This window comes from Chrysochloris asiatica, unplaced genomic scaffold, assembly GCF_000296735.1.
Source record: "Chrysochloris asiatica unplaced genomic scaffold, ChrAsi1.0 scaffold00038, whole genome shotgun sequence".
In the NCBI taxonomy this organism is placed as follows: Eukaryota; Metazoa; Chordata; class Mammalia; order Afrosoricida; family Chrysochloridae; genus Chrysochloris; species Chrysochloris asiatica.
In genome coordinates, this window is record NW_006408556.1 from 16,193,365 (window position 1) to 16,198,969 (window position 5,605).

Genomic DNA, 5,605 nt, shown 5'->3' on the forward strand with positions numbered 1-5,605 from the left:
GCTGAGCAAATAATCCGAGAAGCTGGGTTCTATGAAAAAAATCATGGCATCAGGATTGAAGGAAGACTCACTAACATCCTGCGATATGCAGATGATACAACCTGGTTTGCTGAAAGTGAAGAGGACTTAAAATATTTACTGATGAAGATCAAAGAGCACAGCCTTCGGAGTGGATTGGCAATGTGGCAGCATCGATGGACTCAAGCGTGGCAACAGTAGTGAGGTTGGCCCAGGATTAGGCAGTGTTTCATTCTGCTGTGCATAAGGTTGCTATGAGTCGGTACCGACTTGATGGCACCTAACAACAACAACACTTTAAGCATGGAATATCAAAGATGTTGTCTGATGATTTCTGCATTCCATTGAGTCACTTCTCTTTGGAATGGGCACAAATATGGATCTCTTCCAATCGGTTGGCCAGATAGTTGTCTTCCAAATTCCTTGGCATAGATGAATGAGTGCCTTCAGTGCCACCTCACTTTTTTATTCCATCAATTCCTGGTGTCTTAGTCTTTGTCTATTCCTTCAATGCACCTTAGATTTCTTCCTTCAGTATCATGGGCTCTTGATCATCATGCTACCTCTTGAAACGATTGAACATCCACCATTTCCTTTTGCTACAGTGACTCTGTGTATTTCTTCCATCTACTTTGATGCTTTCTGCATCATTCAATAATTTACCCAGAGAATCCTTCAAGAATGGTAGTTGAGGCTTGAATTTTTTCGTCAGTTCCCCCAGCTTGAGAAATGTGAAGTGTGTTTTTCCCTTTTGGTTTTCTGACTCCAGATCTTTGCACATTTTGTTGCAATATTTGACTTTATCTTCTTGAGCTGACCTTGGAAATTTTCTGTCCAGCTCTTGTACCTCCTCATTTTTTTCACTTGCTTTAGCATCTCTATGCTGGCCGTAAGTTTCAGTGTCTCTTCTGACATCTATTTTGATCTTTCCTTCTTTCTTGTCTTCTTAATAACTTTTTGCTTTCTTCCTTTTTGATGGAAGATCCCACAACTCTTCTGGTCTTTGGTCTCCTGCACTAGGCCTCTTTAAAGTGTTGAAGAGCAAAGATGTCAGTTTGAGGAATTATGTCGCCTGACCCAAGCCATGGTATTTTCAATAACTTTATATGCACATGAAAGTTGGACAGTGAATTAAGAACACCACAGAAAAATTGATGCCTTTGAAGTGTGGTGTTGTTGGAGGAGAATTTTAAAAGTAGCAAGGACTGCCAATCTGTATTGGAAGAAGTACTGCCAGAATGCTCCTGGTAAGCCAGGATGGGCAGACTCCATGTCTCCTACTTTGGATGTTTGGTCAGGAGTGACCAATCCCTGGAGAAGGGTGTCATTTTTTGTAAAGTGGAGTGTCAGAGAAAAAGTGGAAGACTCCCAATGAAATAGATTGGTACAATGGCAGCAGCGATGGGCTCAAATGTAGCAACAAATGTGAGGTTGGTGCAGGACTGGGCTGTATTTTGTTCTGTTGTGCATAGGGTTGTTATGAGTCATTGCCAACTTGATGGCACCTAATAACAACAATGAGTCAGAACTGACTCCAGGACACTAACAACAACATTGATGCCCAAATTGCTGTTTTGATGTGTAAATCGAAGATAGAATTTTTCTGGGATGAGTTAGAGATATGGAAACACCACGTTCAGAAGTTTATAGACCTGAAAGATAATGTCAACAAACAATAGCTTCACATTTTGGTGTTTTTGCTTAAAAAAGGTTGTTATGGCTTGGTAGCAACACTTTTTGACTTAACCTCATGTAAACAGTTCTCGCCTCATAGTTTAAAGGAGGCGATATTAATGGAATTAAAAGTGGTTCAGACAACTATTTCATTCTTTAGGTTTGAGTGTAATTTTGAAAAACCAGGTATAGGTTTTACCCTATATGCTTTGTGACATTGTGATTGAAACCTATAAACATGAGTCTCCTTGACCAGTGGGCACAGTGTTGTCAATTGAAATCACTGGAAGGCCACAATCATTTGTCCTGGCTCTGATGTTTTCTCTTCCTGCTCCTTCTGCCATCAGTCAGCAAGGGGCTCGCTTCCAGTAGGAGGATTCTCTGCCGGTGGTGGGAATGTGGCCTGGGGAGAAATAAGTAGCAAACACTCTCCATAGTTTTGCAGGCCCCCAGGTAGTAGCACTATTATTCCAAGCTTCACTGGCATCCTAGCACGGAACTTCCTAGTGAGTTTCACCTGCAACTGTCTGCCCAGATTGTGGGACCTCAGCAAACTTCTTCATCCAGTGGGCCACCACACACCCTCTTCAATAAGCTCTGAAACTCAGTCTTGGGGGTGGGGGAGGGCGGGCGATGAAGTTGGAGGGAGGTACACTCCCTCAGTCAGAGGTCGTAGCTACTCCCTACATCTTTGTTGCTGTCAGTCAATTCGGACTCATGGTGACCCCATGTGTGCAGAGCAGAGCTGCGCCATAGGGTTTTTAAGACTGACTTTTCAGAAGCAGACCCCAGGCCTCTTATCTTCAGATGTGCCTCTGTGTGGATTCTAGCCACTAACCCTTTTTCATTAGTAGCCAAGTGCTTAACCACTTGTGTCACCTGGAACTTCTCTACATCAACTCCTCTATATTCTTTAGAGATCTCTTAGGTCCTCTTAGTAGCAGCTAATCCCCTGCTATTAGTTAATAACTCTTCATATTGAGTTTTCCCCTTTCAAATTACTGGCATGATTCCTTTTTCCTGATCGGACCCTGGACCCTAAATGATGCTATAATCATTTGTAAAATTTGTAACACAATTTCTACATCACTAAGAAAGTCTAAGACGGAAAATTAGTTCATTTAGGAAATGGTAGGAATGAGAAAGCATAAAATATTGAAGATCTAAGTCGGTAATTGTCATAAAAGCAGATAGACTTAACTCCCATATTAAAATGCAGTGACTCTCCAAATGAGTTGAAAATCCAGTAAAAGATGCTGTTAAAAGACACAATTAAAAATTAAATACAAAAGTTAAAAATAGCAGACTAGACAAGAATTCTGTGGTTCTGACTCACAGTGACCCTGTATAGGGTTTCCAAGGCTATAAATCTTTATGGGAGCAAAAAGCCTCATCTTTTTCCTGAATTGCGCTTGGAAGATTCAAACTACTTACCTTGTGGTTAGCAGTACAACTCATAATTCACTATGCTACTAGTGCTCCTACTATGTAAATATGAACCAAAATAAGAAGAAAGAAATAAGATCAAAGAAAGTAAAATCTAAGGCAAAAGGAGTAGGATGAAAGAATAACTAGAATAATATGTCTTCCTTATGAGTGATTATATATATAGACAAGCATTTGTATACTAAATAACAATATCAAAATATACAAAAACACCAGAAAAACAAGACAAACTCGAGTGAAATAACTTTAAGAGACTCTGCTGTTGTTGTTGAGCGCCATCGAGTCAGTTTTAACTCATAGCGACCCTGAATAGCATTTCCAAGGAGCAACTAGTGGGTTTGAACCTCCAACCTTGCTGTGAGCAGTTCAATGTTCATCCTACAGTGCCACATCATGAGACTCCTATGAGACAACTGTGTCAATCATCGCCTCTTTTTTCACCTATCCTCCACTTTACCAACCATGACATCGTTCTCCAGGGACTGGTCCCTTCTGACAGACAACATGTCCAAAGTATGAGGGCGAGTCAAAAATTATCTGCACTCTAGCTGTGGAATTTATTTTAATCAACTTTTAGAAAAGACATATACATCATTTTTTGACATGATGTTGCTTTTCAATACACTTTGTCTATCAACAAGCTTTTGTATTCCCTAGTTTAAAAATGTTTGAGGCTGAGCTGCCAGTCATGAATGCACTGCTGTCTTAACTTCTTCATCAGAGGTGAATCTTCATCCTCAAAAGACTGCTTTCAGGGGACCTAACAGTCGAAAGTTCTGTGGATCAAGATCAGGACCATGCTTTAACACCTGAAAAGAAAGTTTTTGAAGAGTGTCAACAGTGTGGGCAGAGGTGGGCGGACGTGAACTATCATGTAAGAACACAGCGCCCTTGGATAGCAGTCCTCTGTGCTTAATCCGAAGTTTAGGCTTCAGCTCTTCAACAAACTGAACACTAACGAACACTGTTGATTGTTGAACTTTTTTTCTGATAGTGTTCCAATACTGGTCCTTGAGAATTCCATAAAACTGTAAGCATCAATTTTCTAGCTGATGGTTGGCTTTTGAACTTTTTCTTGATCAGCTATTGAGGATATTTCCATTCCATACTCTGTTGTTTACTTTCGGGCTCCAAGTGATGAATCCATGTCTTGTCATTTCATTTGTTTTTTTTTAAAGAAACTTTTATCTTCCTTTGAGTATTGTCCTTTTTTTTTTTTTTTTTTTTTTTAAAATGTTTAAAATTTTTTTTTTTTTTTTTTTTTTTTTTTTTTTTTTTTTTTTTTTTTTTTTTATTTTTTTTTTTTTTTTTTTTTTTTTTTTTTTTTTTTTTTGTAAATGTCTAAACACAGTTTTTATGCTTTTTCATGAGTTGTTTTGGTAGCCATCTGGCACAAACTTTTTGAAACCCAAGTCTGTGGTGGATAATTTCATAGGCAGAGCCATGGCTGATTTGCAAATGATTTACCACAAAATCCACTGTCCCTTGTCTATTCGACAGAATCATTTTACATTCACATTCAATGATGTCATCAGCCGTGGACATGGATGGGTGTTTAAATATAACTCGAGTGCAGATAATTTTTGATTCATGTATATATTTTTTAAAAAAATCAAGTGCTGAGAAAATGATGACAAGTTGGAATTGTCTATGATTTTTGGATTTTCTTACCCCAAATGAAAACATGACAACAGCCCCCTCCTCGGCACCTCTCCCCACCCCTCCCACCACCGCCCAATACTTAACAACATAACTAGATATCAAAATATCCTCATGAATACCCAGATTTAAGTGGATGGGGATAAACCACCAAGTGTGCTATTGGTAATTGTTCAGGAGCCAGGGGAGCAGCAATGGGGCTTGTGGCCTAGCCTGTGAAAATTTTTTTTAGCATCTCTTCTCAGATTGTGGTGAACCAATCTGAGAACAGATTCTAAAACAGCAAAGTTTTGCCTACTCCAGTAGCTGTTGTCGTTAAGTACCGTGGAGTTGGTTCCGACTCTTAGTGACCCTGCACGGGGTTTCCGAGGAGCAGAAAACCTCATCTTTCGCCCGCAGAACAGCTGGTAGTTGCTACCAGCAGTGAGTGCAGGGGAGTCAAAGTTTGACAACAATTTAGCAACTCAATGATAAACATGTTAACATTTTTTTTGTTGCTAGGCGCCATCAATTCAGTTCTGACTCACTATACACAACAGAATGAAAGTCCTGCCCCACTGAGCCATCCTTGCAATTGTTTTGTTTGTTTCCATTGTTGTTGTTGCTACTCTGTCAATTCATCTTATTGGGGATCTTCTTTTTGGCTAACCAAGCATGATGTCTTTTTCCAGAGACTGGTCCCTCCTGATAATATGTCCAAAGTACAAGAGACAGAGTCTTGCCATCCTGGCTTCTAAGGAGCATTCTGGCTGTACTTTTTCCAAGACAGATTTGAATGTTCCTCTGGCACTGAAACTTGCTCTCAAGC